This window comes from Aegilops tauschii, chromosome 7 (assembly GCF_002575655.3).
Source record: "Aegilops tauschii subsp. strangulata cultivar AL8/78 chromosome 7, Aet v6.0, whole genome shotgun sequence".
NCBI classification, from domain to species: domain Eukaryota; kingdom Viridiplantae; phylum Streptophyta; class Magnoliopsida; order Poales; family Poaceae; genus Aegilops; species Aegilops tauschii.
This window is the reverse complement of record NC_053041.3, coordinates 97,946,650-97,962,835: the sequence shown is the minus strand read 5'-3', so window position 1 is coordinate 97,962,835 and position 16,186 is coordinate 97,946,650.

The following is a 16,186-nucleotide window of genomic DNA, read 5'->3' as shown; positions in this document are numbered from 1 at the left end:
TCGAGGATCATTCGACCTTCTTCTGGCATGATGCATCGTTGGGCAACTCCAGTGACACTCTCTCTGAAAAGTCGTCAACCTTTTACGGTGAAAGCTTTGGATCGATGGACAATCTGACGGGCCTCATCTTCATCTTCTGGAAGTTCTTTCCTGAGAAGATATGCAATATATGGCACCATCCAATCGGGGAAGACGACCAAAAGCGCCATGACCAGGTCGACCACGGCTGGAATCTCGACTTCAGTCGAATCGGTAGAACTTTTTGGTTGCGGGGGCTCTTCTGTGAAAGGATCCTCTTGAACTGACGGTGTGTGAATATGCTCTAGGAACACATTGCTGGGAATGGGTTCCCGCTTAGAACCTATCTTCGCCAAGTCATCAGCTGCTTGATTCTTTAGTCGGGGGTATATGGTGGAGCTCTAACCCTTCAAACTTCTTTTCTAACTTTCTCACCGCATTGCAATAGCTAGTCATGGATGGGCTCCTAATGTCCCACTCTTTCATCACTTGATTGACCACTAAATATGAGTCATCGTAAACCATTAGGCGACGGACGCCGAGTGAAATGGCCATGCGCAACCCATACAGAAGTGCCTCATACTCAGCTTCATTGTTGGAGGAATCAAAGTGAATCTGGAGAACATAACTGAGCTTGTCACCTCGGGGGGATACCAGTACTACCCCAGCACCAGAACCATTCAGCATCTTGGATCCATCAAAGAACATAGTCCAATGCTTCGAGTGAATCTGAGTCGGTTGTTGCTGCTCAACCCACTCGGCGAGGAAATCTGTTATTGCTTGGGACTTGATTGCTTTCTTTGCCTCAAACTTGATATCCAATGGAAGGAGTTCAATCGCCCATTTTGCCACTCGACCAGTTGCATCTCTGCTGTTCAGAATTTCTCACAATGGAGCGTCGCTGACGACTGAAATCGAATGATCTGAGAAATAATGTGCAACCTTCTTAGTGGTCAAATAAAATCCATAAACAAGCTTCTGATAATGCGGATATCTCTGCTTGGATGGAGTCAAGACTTCAGAAATATAGTACACTGGGCGCTGAACCTTGTAGGCTTTACCTTCTTCTTCCTGCTCGACCGTGGGTACTGTACTGACAACTTGTCCAGTGGCTGCAATATAAAGCAATAAAGGCTCTTTGCTGATTGGGGCAGCAAGCACCGGCTGGGTGGAAAGAAGGGCTTTGAGCACTGCAAACGCTGCATCAGCTTCAGGAGTCCACTCGAACTTATCAGATTTCTTCATCAGTCGGTAAAGAGGCAATGCCTTTTCACCGAGATGAGAGATGAATCGACTCCAAGCGGCCAAACAACCAGTGAGCTTCTGAATGTCATGCACACGCACAGGGCGTTTTATTCGGAGGATGGCCCCATCTTTCTCTGGCTTTGCATCGATCCCTCGTTCGGAAACGAGGAAACCGAGTAAATTTCCAGTTGGGACTCCAAATGCGCACTTCGACGGATTAAGCTTGATATCATATCTCCTCAGGTTGGCAAAGGTTTCAGTGAGGTCAGTCAGCAGGTCGGAACCTTTACGCGACTTAACCACGATGTCATCCATATATGCTTCCACATTCCGACTGATTTGAGTGAGCACGCACTTCTAAATCATTCTCATAAATGTGGCACCAGCATTCTTGAGACCGAATGGCATAGTACATAGCAAAAGCACCCGAATGGGGTGATAAAAGCTGTTTTTATTTCGTCGGGTCCATACAATCGGATCTGATGATACCCGGAATATGCATCCAGAAAAGACAAACGCTCACTCCCCGCAGTTGAGTTGACGATTTGGTCGATACGGGGGAGAGGAAAATGATCTTTTGGGCAGGCCCGATTGATATGCTTGAAATCAATGCACATACGAAGTGATTCATCCTTCTTGGGGACCATGACAACATTGGCGAGCCAATCGGAGTGGTAAATTTCGCGGATGAACTCAGCTGCCAAAAGCCGAGCCACTTCCGCGCCGATTGCCCCTCTCTTCTCCACGGCGGACTGGCGGAGATGCTCTTTAACGGGTTTTGCGTTTGGATCGACTCGCGAATGGTGCTCAGCCAGTCCCCTGGGTACACCCGGCATGTCAGACGACTTCCATGCGAAGATGTCCCAGTTCTCACGGAGGAACTGGATGAGCGCTTCTTCCTATTTCCTGTCGAGTGTTGTTGAGATACGAGTCGGAGCAGCATTGGGGTCGGTCGGGTGAATGTGAATTGGCTTGGTTTCACCGGACGACTGAAATGCAGAATCTGAGGCAGGTTTCTTGGCTCGCAGCAAATCACTCAGATCTGCATTCTTCTGGTATTCTTGCATTTCAACTACTGCCATTTGCTCATCGGCAATTTTCGATCCCTTCTGGAGGCACTCTTCTGCTCTCTGCCGATTACCAGTAACTATGATCACACCTCTGGGACCAGGCATCTTCAGCTTAAGGTACACGTAACACGGTCGAGCCATGAAACGAGCATATGCAGGTCTGCCCAGAATAGCATGATAGGCACTTTGAAAATCCACAACTTCAAATGTCAACTTTTCCTTACGATAATTCTTTGAATCACCGAAAACCACGTCAAGAGTGATCTGGCCGAGTGATTCGGCTTTCTTTCCAGGGATGACACCGTGGAAACTCATGTTACTCTCAGTAAGCTTGGACATCAAAATACCCATCCCTTTCAGGGTTTCAACGTAGAGAATATTCAGACCACTGCCATCATCCATCAATACTTTGGTCAGTCGAGTGCCTTCAACAACTGGGTCGACTACCAACGCTTGCCTCCCTGGAGTAGCAACGCGTTCTTGGTGATCAGACTGGTCGAATGTGATAGCAGTTTGTGACCACTTTAAATATGTCGTCGTTGCCGGAGCAACCATGTTCACTTCTCTGTTTATGACTTTCGGTCGACTTTTGCTCTCGATGTCAGCAAAAATCACTAAGGTGGAATTGACATTGGGGAAACCATCATCCTCCTCTTTGTCCTCATCCTTATCAGATTCCTTCTCTTTCTCACTGGGTTGTTTCTCTCGGAATTGCTGGATAAGGAGTCGACACTGTCGAGTGGTATGCTTGGGATAAATCAGATTTCCCTCTTCGTCTTTCTTGGTGTGAATGTGACATGGCAAATCCAACACATCATTCCCTGCTTGATCTTTTACCTTCTTGGGGGTCCAGGGCCCCTTAGGCTTTCCCTTGAATTTTCCTTGGATCACGGCTGCAGTCTCACCAGGTCCTGGAGGTTCAGCTTTGCGCTTCTGCTTCCGACTGGAATTCCCTCCCCTGGTGTCCTGGCCGACCGGTTTGCTCTCGCCACTGCGTAGTCGGTCTTCTTCTTCACCGTTAGCATACCGAGTGGCTTTCCATCATTCGGGTCAGGGTCATATCTCCCGTCCGACCGAATTTCAGGTTAAGCTCTCTATACCGAACGCCCTCCTTGAAGGCGCAAACTGCTTGATGCTGAGACACATTTTCGACTGTGTGATGCAAAGTGGTCCACCTCTGGATGTAATCCCTCAAAGTTTCATTCGGTTTTTGTATGCAATGCTAAAGTTCTGCCAACCCTGCAGGTCGTTTGCATGTGCCCTCAAATGTCCTGACAAACACTTGGGCCAACTCTTCCCAACTGAATATGCTGCCTGGAGTCAACTGATTCAACCACGTTCTCGCCGAACCCTCCAACATCAGAGGAAGATGCTTCATTGCCACATTACCACCACCGATCTGCACAGCCACTCGGTAATCCTCCATCTAAGTGTCAGGCTTTGATTCACTAGTAAACTTGCTAACTCTTGTTGCCAACCTGAAGTTGGGTGGAATCTTAGCAGCTCTGATGGCTCTGCTGAAACACTCTGGACCGGAAACATGAACTCTACTGCCAGCCGGTCGATCTCTGTCGAGTCCTTCTCTATGTGCTCTGTTCCTGTCGACTATACCTTGAATGAGGATCGACCTCGCATCAAAACCTGGCTCTCTTGGGTCAACTGGTACCCTCCGCTCACCGCAGTGCGGGCGCCTGTCATCATATTGTCGGGGCACATATGATCCGCTCCTCGGAGGAGGCATAGGCACTCGACGGCGGTCATCACGGCCGAGTCGGTGATCATACTGCTCGTGGTTCCGACCGAAGTACTGCTCTTGACGATGCCCACGTCCCTCATGTCGCAGGGCGATCTTGGGCTGTGAGCCGACTGAACTGTGTCAGCCATAACAGATCTGCTGTGTATCCTATTGCGAGACTGAGAAACAGCTGAGTTCTACTCTCCTGCTGCCCGAAGCAGCACCCAGATCTGCATCAAACCTCTTCTAGCCTCTGACTGAGATGGCTGGATCCACTCTGCTATACGGGTTGTAGCTGTAAGATTCTGAATCGGAGTGCGATATACCTAAGGGTTGGACGGAAATAACTGTCGTCGTCGCCGACTGGATTCTAGGATCTGCTGATGGGCGCGCTCGTCGAGTGCATGCTGAAGGTTCTCCAGTCAGGTGCACTCAGCCAAAGTGGCCAGGCACGCCGCCTCCAAGGCCCGAGCCTCAGAGGTCTCTCCGACGATGGGCGTGTGGAGCGCCTCCACGTTGCGGTGGTGAAGTTCCTCCCTCAGCTGTGAAGTGAGGGCTTCGGGATGATATTCCTCATGAACACGCGATGGATCGCCGTCGCCGCCATCACCGCGACGAAAACCTGGCGGGCTGTGCGGGGTGTTGACCACCAAGACTTCCGCCACAGGCTCGCTGCTGTCGCACTCGGAAAGGGTCTCGACGGAGCCAATCGATAGGTCGAACAGGCCGTAGAGAGATTCATCGGGCTCGATTGCCGCGACTTGAGGGGCGGCCGACTGACGTGCCACCGCATGCTTCACCCATGGCTGCAGCCGTGACCGACCGGATTGCTTACGCCGGCGAACAGCGGGGAGCGACGACACCACGGGAGCCGACCGATACTGGGTCGATGGCTGCCGCAGAAGGACGTCGCGAACGCACGCGCGAAAGTGCGTTGCCCCGCGGACGGGGAGTGTCTCGACATCGAGGGGGGCCTCCTGGAGCTAGGCAGAGTCGTCGGCTAATGAAAATGAGCACGCCGAGACAGATCTCGCGGCCCTCAGCCAATCCACCGCCGGAAACCATGATGATGGAAATCAGAAAAATTGCAACCTCACCGGAAAGTTGCTAAGACACCTGCCCCAAGGTGGGCGCCAACTGTCGTGGGAGTAAACCTGACAATAGAATAGGGGGTATGTATGAAGAGTCAAGATCCTAGCTACGGTGAGGTTGTGCACGCAAGGTTTACGAGTTCAGGCCCTTCGCGGAGGAAGTAACAGCCCTACGTCTCGGTGCCCGAAGGCTTGGTCGATTGGATTATGCGTGAAGTTACAGAGGGTGCGAACCCATGTGCCTGAGGTGGGGGTGGCTTATATAGAGTACGCCAGACCCTCCGGCCCTCAGTTACACAGGGTTCAATGTACATAAAGATAGGGCGTTACTGGTAACGCAGCAATAAAGGCATATAAATGATCATTAAAGCTACGGAGTGAACGCCTGACCGTGGCCGTTCTGAGTGACTTTAGATCTTCTGTCTTCCAAGTGGTCTCCGCTGTGGTCGCATGAGTACACTGGTCGAATGAAATTAGGTTTTCCGAGTGGAACGCTTCTAGTCGAGTGGATGTTGTTGTCCTTTGAATACACTTGATTTTAAGGTAATGTCCTTGGGAAGGTTGTCTAGGTCAGGCCTATTACCCTACCCTAGTACATGTCTTCGTCAGTCTCACAGATTGGTTTGCTTTGGTCCCACCGAGTGAACATTGCCAACTCTCTGGTAACTTTTTGGACTAACTCGGTCTCACCGATCAAATCAACTCGGTCGGTCTGAAATGACTCTGCATGTTCTATTTCTGACCATGTTTTGCCTCTACAGGTTGCATACGACCTCGGTTAAGATGATTTTTATATCTAAATATACCATTTCGACAAGACGCACAACTTTAGTGTTGAAACGTTTTCCATTAGAGGCCATCTTAATTGAGTTTCACGCCATTCTTTAATCTGGTGTCAACATGAGCATATTCGAACTTGTCATAACTATTGCATCCGAGCTCCGTTTTAGACCATCTTCAAATCCATCTCGATCCTCTTAAAGAGAGCGATCCAGAGTGACCTCCAATCCTAAGTTTGAATTAGTCTTTATATAGCCTATGCTAATTTTATGATTGTGCCACTTTTGAGCGTCAACACATGCCCCCTATTTTTCGGCATAGCTAGCGTGCCGAAAAATAACTTGTACCAATTTTGTTCTAAGGACGATGTCAATACTCCATCAGCCACTTATATGTTCTTAGGATGATAAGTATATATCGGCCATGTTTATGCTAAGGGTGATAGTTATTTATCAGCCGTTGCCTATTGACGTCTACTACACAACCTTCTTCTTGTACACGTTCTTGGGCCTCCAAGTGCAGAGGTTTGTAGGACAGTAACAAATTTCCCTCAAGTGGATGACCTAAGGTTTATCAATCCGTGGGAGGCGTAGGATGAAGATGGTCTCTCTCAAGCAACCCTGCAACCAAATAACAAAGAGTCTCTTGTGTCCCCAACACACCCAATACAATGGTAAATTGTATAGGTGCACTCGTTCGGCGAAGAGATGGTGATACAAGTGCAATATGGATGGTAGATATAGGTTTTTGTAATCTGAAAATATAAAAACAGCAAGGTAAAAAGCGATAAAAGTGAGCACAAACGGTATTGCAATGCGCTGAAACAAGGCCTAGGGTTCATACTTTCACTAGTGAAAGTTCTCTCAACAATAATAACATAATTGGATCATATAACTATCCCTCAACATGCAACAAAGAGTCACTCCAAAGTCACTAATAGCGGAGAACAAACTAAGAGATTATTGTAGGGTACGAAACCACCTCAAAGTTATTCTTTCGGATCGATCTATTCAAGAGTTCGTACTAGAATAACACCTTAAGACACATATCAACCAAAACCCTAATGTCACCTAGATACTCCAATGTCACCTCAAGTATCTGTGGGTATGATTATACGATATGCATCACACAATCTCAGATTCATCTATTCAACCAACACAAAGAACTTCAAAGAGTGCCCCAAAGTTTCTACCGGAGAGTCAAGACGAAAACATGTGCCAACCCCTATGCATAAGTTCACAAGGTCACTGAACCCGCAAGTTGATCACCAAAACATACATCAAGTATATCACGTATCCCAATGTCACCACAGATAAGCACATGCAAGACATACATCAAGTGTTCTCAAATCCTTAAAGACTCAATCCGATAAGATAACTTCAAAGGGAAAACTCAATCCATTACAAGAGAGTAGAGGGGGAGAAACATCATAAAGATCCAACTATAGTAGCAAAGCTCGCGATACATCAAGATCGTGCCAAATCAAGAACACGAGAGAGAGAGAGAGAGAGAGAGAGAGAGAGTTCAAACACATAGCTACTGGTGCATACCCTCAGCCCCGAGGGTGAACTACTCCCTCCTCGTCATGGAGAGCGCCGGGATGATGAAGATGGCCACCGGTGATGGATCCCCCCCTCCGGCAGGGTGCCGGAACAGGGTCCCGATTAATTTTTGGTGGCTACAGAGGCTTGCGGTGGCGGAACTCCCGATCTAGGTTATTTTCTGGAGGTTTCTGTATATATAAGAGGTTTTGGCGTCGAGAACAAGCCAGGGGGTCTCCGGGCTGTCCACGAGGTAGGGGGCGCGCCCAGGGGGGTGGGCGCGCCTCCCACCCTCGTGGGGAGCCCGGGACTCTTATGACCCAACTCTTTTACTCCATGGCCTTCTTCTGGTCCAAAAATAAGCTCCCTCAAGTTTCAGATCAATTGGACTCCGTTTGGTTTTCCTTTTCTGCGATACTCAAAAACAAGGAAAAAACAGAAACTGGCACTGGGCTTTAGGTTAATAGGTTAGTCCCAAAAATCATATAAAATAGCATATAAATGCATATAAAACATCCTAAAAGGATAATATAATAGCATGAATACATCATAAATTATAGATACGTTGGAGACGTATCACCTATCTAGGCTCCTTGCCACACACTTGGGTGGTACTTCTTTAAATATTTTCCATTGAGAGCTCGAGGTAACAATGTCCCTTGTACGGATTCCACCAAATATGAGTTTCCAGGAACTACTCTTGTAATCCTAAAAGCACCTTCCCAACTTGGAGACCACTTCCCGAATTTTCTGTCTTTCGAACCAATTGGTAGAATCATCTTCCACACGAGATCGCCAACTTGAAAAGTCTTAAATTTGACCTTCTTATTGTAAGCTCTTGCCACCCTCAGCTTATCTCTCTCTATGGCCTTCAAAGCAGCCAAACGTTTATTGGTGACTTCATCAATATTGTCCATCATCAGGTTATAAAAGTCCACCGCCGATAAATCATTTTGTTTGGCTATTTTCAAAGCATTCAAATTCATTTCCACTGGTAAAAAGGCCTCTTGACCATATATGAGTTCATATGGAGTTACCTTTGTAGCACCATGCCTTAAGATTTTGTGTGCCCAATAAGCTTCAGATAGTAGCTCATACCATCTCCGTGGATTATCCTCAATCTTCTTCTTGATGAGCTTGATTAATATTTTATTGCTAGACTCATCTTGTCCATTGGCTTGGGCATAATATGGAGAGGAATTGAGCAACTTTATCTTATATGATTCGGCAAATTCTCTAACTTGATGTAACATAAAGGATGAACCTTTGTCCGTAGTTAATGTTTGAGGAATGCCGAATCTATGAATAATGCGCTCATTTATGAATTGAATTACCTCTGTATGCATCATATTTTTGAGTGGTATTGCTTCAAACCATTTAGTGAAATAATCAGTCGCCACCAACACGATCGATGCCCCCTTTGAAGAAGAAGGATGAATCTCTCCAATAAAGTCTAATCCCCAACCTCTAAAAGGCCATGGCTTGATAATAGGATGTAACATAGCAGCGGGAGCCATCTGAATATCACCAAACTTTTGACAAGCTTCACATCTTTTATAATACCGAAAGCAATCATTAACCATTGTCGGCCAATAAAACTCAGCACGGCGTAATAACCATTTCATCTTGGGAGCCAACTGACGAGTGCCACAAATACCTTCATGGACCTCTCCCGTAGCAACTCTCGCTTTGTCCTCGTCCAAACACTTTAAAAGAACATCATCAACCGTTCGGCGATAGAGACCATCATCTCTCATTGTGTATTTGAAAGCCATACGCCGAACAGTCCTGTCCACCCTTTTACTAGGATCACACAAATAATCAATAATGGGTTTCCTCAAGTCTTGATTTTCTCCTACATCAAATATTTCATTAGTGGCCGAAGCGGTGGGCTCCGGTTCGGCCTCCCCTACGTTGGCAAGACTAGACATCGGCCTTTGAGAAATATGAAACATGCCATGATCAACATGATAGTCGGATGCTTGTTGTGCCAACTCATTTTCTCTCCAATTGTTATGTCTAGATATATGAGCAATGCTAAAATAATCCAAAGTACAAATTATATCTAGACATTTATCAAGATAAACATTAAGTGATTCATCAAAACATTGAAAGGATTTGGATATTTGTTGCACCACTAATAACGAATCACCAAAAGCCTCAATATTTGTAGCACCTATGGCAAGTAACATCTCTAAGCTGAATAACAATGCTTCATATTCGGCTTGATTATTTGTGCAAAAATATTCTAAGCGGCACGAGGAGATATATAAACAATACCAACACCTTGGCCATTGCTACAAACTGAACCATCAAAATATAATCTGCATGGTACTAACGAGACAAGGTTTATATCAATATCATGCTTGTCATCAATCCGATGCTCAACAATAAAATTAGCAACAATTTGGCCTTTCATGGATTTCAGAGATTCATAAGCCAAATCATATTCAATTAAAGCATAAGCCCACTTGCCAATTCTACCATTAAGAATTGGCCTATGCAACATGTACTTAATGCCATCGGTTTGACAAGCTACTATGCAAGCACTAGGCACTAGGTAATGTCTCAATTTTGTGCAAGCATAATATAAACAAAGGCATAATTTTTCAATAAATGTGTACCTCGTCTCAGCGTCCAATAAACGTCAGCTCAAATAAGTAATAGCATGGTCCTTTCCTTCGGTCTCTTGAGTCAAAACAGCACCAATAACACCTTCCTCTGCTGCAATGTAAAGTCTAAATGGCTCCCTATGCCTGGGCGCTTTCATAACCGGAGGAGTGCACAAATATTTCTTAATCATATCAAATGCCTCTTGCTGTTTTGGCCCCCCAAGTAAAATCAACATCATTCTTTAACCGAAGGATAGGAGTAAATGCATCAACCTTCCCTGACAAGTTGGCTATGAATCTCCTCAAATAATTGACTTTGCAAAGGAATTTTTGCATATCTCTCTTGCATGTTATAGCCTCCACCTTTTGTACAACTTCTATCTTTTTGGGATCAATTTCTATGCCATCTTGATGAATAATGAAACCCAAAAACTTTCCAGCCGATACACCAAAAGCACACTTCAAAGGATTCATCTTTAGTCCATATTTTTTCATTCTCTCAAAAGCTAAGCGCAAATCGGCTAGATGAGATTCAAAAGCATCCGATTTGACAACAGTATCAATAATATAAACCTCAAGTATAACACCAAGTAAATCATGAAAAATTAAATTCATATCCCTTTCATACATGGCACCGGCATTTTTTAGTCCAAAGGTCATCACTGTGCACTCAAATAAAACAAGGAAACCAGGACATCGAAAAGCCGTTTTGGACATGTCCTCTTCGGCCATAAAAATCTGATTATACCCCACATTAACATCAAGAAAGCTAATGACCTTATGTCCAGAAGCATCATTAATAAGCATATCGGCTATTGGCATGGGACACTCATCTTTAGGTGTAGCTCTATTCAAATCTCTGAAATCAATGCACACCCTCAACTTGCCGGAGCCTTTCTTCTCTACTGGTACAATGTTAGAAATCCACTCGGCATACCTACAAGGTATAATAAAATTAGTTTTAAGCAAATGACCGATCTCTTCCTTGATCCGGTCATACATTTTTGGATTAAACTTACTGGAAGATTGCTTGTACGGTCTAAAACCGGCCTTTATAGGTAACCGATGCTCCACTAACTCTCGACTTAAACCTGACATCTCATGATATTCCCATGCAAAGCAACAAACATATTCTGCCAATAGCTCAATCAACCTAACTTTATGATCGGCTCTTAAATCTTCATTTACGAATGTCGGCCTAGGAATTGAACCATCTCCTATATCTATCTCTTCTAATGGATCAGCCGATGTAAAACCTTGTCCTAATTTATCCATATCATCTAACTCTTCTATGGCCTCATACATGTCGTTCTCATTGGACCGATATTCTACAAGACGCTTTTGTAATCACTCTGAGTTAGGATCCATTTAAATACATCATACCGTGGAGCCGATTACCACCAACTGGCTTTAAAGAAACGGGCACGAAACCACTTTTTGTGGCGCTAAGAAAATCAAATTCTGATAAGTCGCGCCCCGTTAAGCAAGTAGCATTGGTATGTTGCCAATCCACTGATGCATCGGCCAAAGCAACACAAGCCGAATTATCCGCATGAATGACTTCTACTTCATCATCAACCCATTGAATTAAAAACTGGTGCATAGTAGATGGCACGCATTAGTTTGCATGAACCCAATCGCACCTAATATCACATTGTAGTTACCTTGCACCTCGGCGACAAAGAATGCGGTAGACAAAGTTTTGCTTCCCACCGTGAGCTCCACATACATCACACCTTTGGCTTCAGTTTTCTCTTTGCCTTCAAATCCATTGAGCACCATGTTGGTCTTTATCAACTCTTCATCACGCAGCCCCAATTTTTTGAAGACCGGATATGGCATAAGATTCACCACAGCACCACCATCAACAAGCATTCTAGCAACCGGCGATCCATTAATATGACCTTTAAGGAACAATGGCTTCAAGTGCGTCACCAGTTCTTTTGGCTTCTCAAATATAGCATTTTTAGGACCAAAATCCAACTGAGCTACTTCCCCTTCTTCATCTATAGCACGAAATTCAGTGGGTAAGTAATACACCATATTAATATCCATACCTTCATGAACAGGTGTAGACTCATAATCAAGCATATCATCTCCATCCTCAAGCATGTCTACTGACTCTGAAATATCTCCAAGTGAAGAGGAAGTAATAGGTGAAGTGGACGATGTAATAGCAGCCGCATCGGCCTCCGTTGGTAGTGTAGGTGTTGCTATGATCAATGCAGAAGCTGCTACGTTTTCCTTTTGCTTAGGCTTCCACACTTGTTTTGGGGGTACCATGGGACGACTTTCATTGAACAATTTATCCCTTTGCTTCTCTGCTTCTTGTTCCTCCTTCTCATGGCTCCTCATGCGCTGCAATCTCCTTTTTTGTGCCTTGGTCAGACCGGAAGGACACCACTTAGGCTGAGTATATTTTGGATCCCTCCACTTGGCCTTGCTTGTGCTAGCTTCATGATCATTAGCCATGGGACCCTGCTGGACAGCAGCCACATCTTTATTAGAATTAGCCGGATTATCAACAATAATCGGCTCCTTGATTGTTAATTCTTTAGTGCCTATCATAATAGTTTCAGCACTAGTATTCTTCTCCTTTTGCTTGCTAGGCTCTGAAATTTCAGCACTTGGTGATTTAGCACGCCACACTTGCTTGCCAACCCTTCCATGATTATCTTGCATTGGCCGATTGACACCGTTGTTCAAACGACCTTGTGTGGGATAAGAGAGCCTCTCATGAATGGGCCTCCTTGGTTCTGCCCACCCCAGATGAAAAGCATAAGGGGCCATTGGGGGATGCCCCCATCCTCCATTGAAACCTCCCATGTAGTATGGTGCATAGGGGGGTGGCGCCATCCATGGTCCTGGTGCCCACGACCCATATGGACTTGCATGATGCTGAAAGTCTTCCCGAGGAGGTGACCTTCAGCGCTTCAAATTTGATGACCGGTTAGAGCTAGAACCGGCCGCTTGATTGACATATTTGGACAGCAACATATCAAAAGTTGGCTTGATCTTCTTGTGATGCACTTTAGCTTCATTCTTCTTCGACTTGCCAACCTATGGACTCTTGGGCTTAACAAATTTGGCATGAGTGTTCTCTTGCACTTGTGGTTGCCCACCGAGTGTAGGGTTCTTGATGGTGATTTTGATCACTTCCTTACCATCGGGTTGCTTATCAAGCACGACCTGTCTCCCCAAGACCTTGTCGCATGCCTTGTCTTTCCTGGGCTCACCAACAATGACATTAGCTTTATTACCAGATTCGGCTACCTCCGGCCCAATGAGCAGCTTATTTCCCTCCAAATCTATGGTATTCATTGGAAAAGGCTGTTTGTCAACTTGCATCTCAGAAAAATTCAATCATCCATCATTAATGGCCGATTGTATCTGTCGTCGAAAAAGATTACAATCATTAGTGGCATGAGAAAAAGAATTATGATACTTGCAATAAGCACGCCGTTTCAGCTCCTCAAACGGCGGTATAGTATGAGACATTCTAATGATCTTGGCTTGCAACAAAGCATCGAATATTCTATCACACTTAGCAATGTTGAAAGTAAATTTCATCTCTTCATCACGATTCTTATGAATCGGCTTTAAATCATTGCAAGTAAATGGTTTGGCCTTAGATGGCCAAACAAATTCAGCAGCATAAATATCACCATCATCGTCCGCGTGGTCACTATCATATTCAACCATATTCATCTTAGGACGATCAGTTTTATATCTATGCACTTCTTTAAGATCTTTACTTCGGCTTTCTTGAGCCAAAGCCCTTTGCAAGACTTGGTTGATATTTAAAAACTCATATCCTTCTAGCCTTTCTCTAATGTTAGTTCTCAAACCACTAAGCACAAGATCAACCAAATCTCTCTCGGATATCACCAAACTATAGCACCGATTTTTTGTCTCTCTAAATCTCTTGACGTAATCGAAGACTGATTCATCATGCTTTTGTCTAACCGATGTCAGATGTGACAACTTAAGCTCATTATCACCACTATAAAAATGATATGAAACTTTTGTTCCAAGTGAAACCATGTAGTAATAGAACTGGGTGGCAACGCAGAAAACCACGAGAAAGTAGTACCGGTTAAAGATAAAGGAAAATAACGTACTCTCCACTCATCTCTTGAACTTGCCTCACCTAATTGTGCCAAGTACTGACTAACATGCTCCCATGTGGTTTTTGTGCCCTCTCCATTAAACTTAACAAAATCTAGAATTTTATATCCCGGAGGGCATTGAATTGCATCAAATTATTCTGGATATGGCTTTTGGTAAATACGGTTCCTTGGTAACTCAACTCCAAAATTCTCTCAGAGCATCTTAGCCATCTCCTCTCTAAGATTAGCTAGACCATCATCCACAGTGGACGATGATGCTTGTGGCAGTGGCATAGGGGGAATAGGGTTAGTAGTTGCAGGTGTGAATTGTGGCATGTATGCCGAATTGTAATTCGGCAGTGATCTAACAGCGTTTGCACCTATAGGTAGGGCTTGGTTCGGCGTTGCCACCGAACCTGGCAGCTCATGATAGGATTAATGGGTGCAGCCACAATCTGTTTTGCTTGGGTAGGGTAATAAGTCATCGGCATGGGAGACGCCGATGAAATAGGCAAAGCCATATTAGGGTTTTGCATGCTAGCAGCTATACCACCATTACCACTAGATGATTGAGATATATTTTTCTGAGCATTAGTATTTTCTATGAAAGTTTGATAGACCAGATCGTTACCATCAGCAATACGACTCTCAATCTCAGCCCACTGCTCAAGAGAAAAGGTAGTACTCACAGAGGGTTTAACCTGCTCGGTTTGAAGAGGAGGGAACTTGATTTCTTCAATCGGAGTGATGTTTGCCATGGCGATCCTTCTTGAATTTTGCAAGGAACTCCTGCAAATCCTTCTCTTCGCGCGCCTTCTTGTACTCCTCATAGATTTGGCGATGATTGGCTGATATCTCATCAAGACTAGGCTTAATGATGTTATCGGCGTCTACCTCAGATGGCTTGGGAAGATCAGACATGGTGGATGATGATGATTGATCTTCAGTACCCAGCGGAGTCGCCAAAAACTATGTTCGCACATGAAAACGTCACCGTGTACCTCCAATGCCGAGGGTGATGCACCGCAGCTCACGTCGAAGGAGGCCCGTCCGGAAGCGCGATACGCAAGCAATCGGGCGGGCGCTTTTGTAGACCCGAAACCCCACACGCCCGGGAGGGACCCCGTCAGGGCGCGCGACGGCTATGGGCTGCCCTAGGTCGACCTGATCGCCCCTAGGGCCTCTAGGTTTGCCGCCCTGCAAACGAAGAACGAAAGAAGAGCGAGAAGAAAGATACAAGGGAGAGGGATAATGAACACGAAAAAAGTAGTAGATTGATTTGTTCGATTGTGTGTTGTTCAATCGGCTGTCACCTCTCATCTATTTATGAGGCGGCTGGACTTTGCATACAAAAAAAGGACTAAAAATTCTGTCCAAAACATCAAAAACCCTAACCTAACTCGGACGGGAATCTTTGGGAATTTTCCGGATCAACTCGGTCTCACCGATTGGTTTGCTTTGGTCCCACCGAGTGAACGTGGCCAACTCTCTGTAGCTTTCTGTAATTTCCCGGATCAACTCGGTCTCACCGATTGGTTTGCTTTGGTCCCACCGAGTGAACATTGCCAAATCTCTGGTAACTTTTCGTACCAACTCAGTCTCACCGGTCGAATCAACTCGGTCGGTCCGAAATGACTTTGCAGCTTCTGTTTCTGACCTTGTTTTGCCTCCACAGGTTGCATATGACCTCGGATTAAGACGGTTTTTATATCAAAATCAACCGTCTCGACGAGAGCACAACTTTAGTGTTGAAACGTTTTCCATTAGAGGCCATCCTAGTTGGGTTTCATGTTATTTTTTAATCTGGTGTCAACATGAGCATCTCCGAACTTGTCATAACTATTGCATCCGAGCTCCGTTTTAGACCATCTTCAAATCCATATCGATCCTCTTAAAGAGAGCCATCTGGAGTGACCTCCAATCCTAAGTTTGAATTTGTCTTTATATAGATTATGCTAATTTTATGACTGCCACTTTTGAGCGTC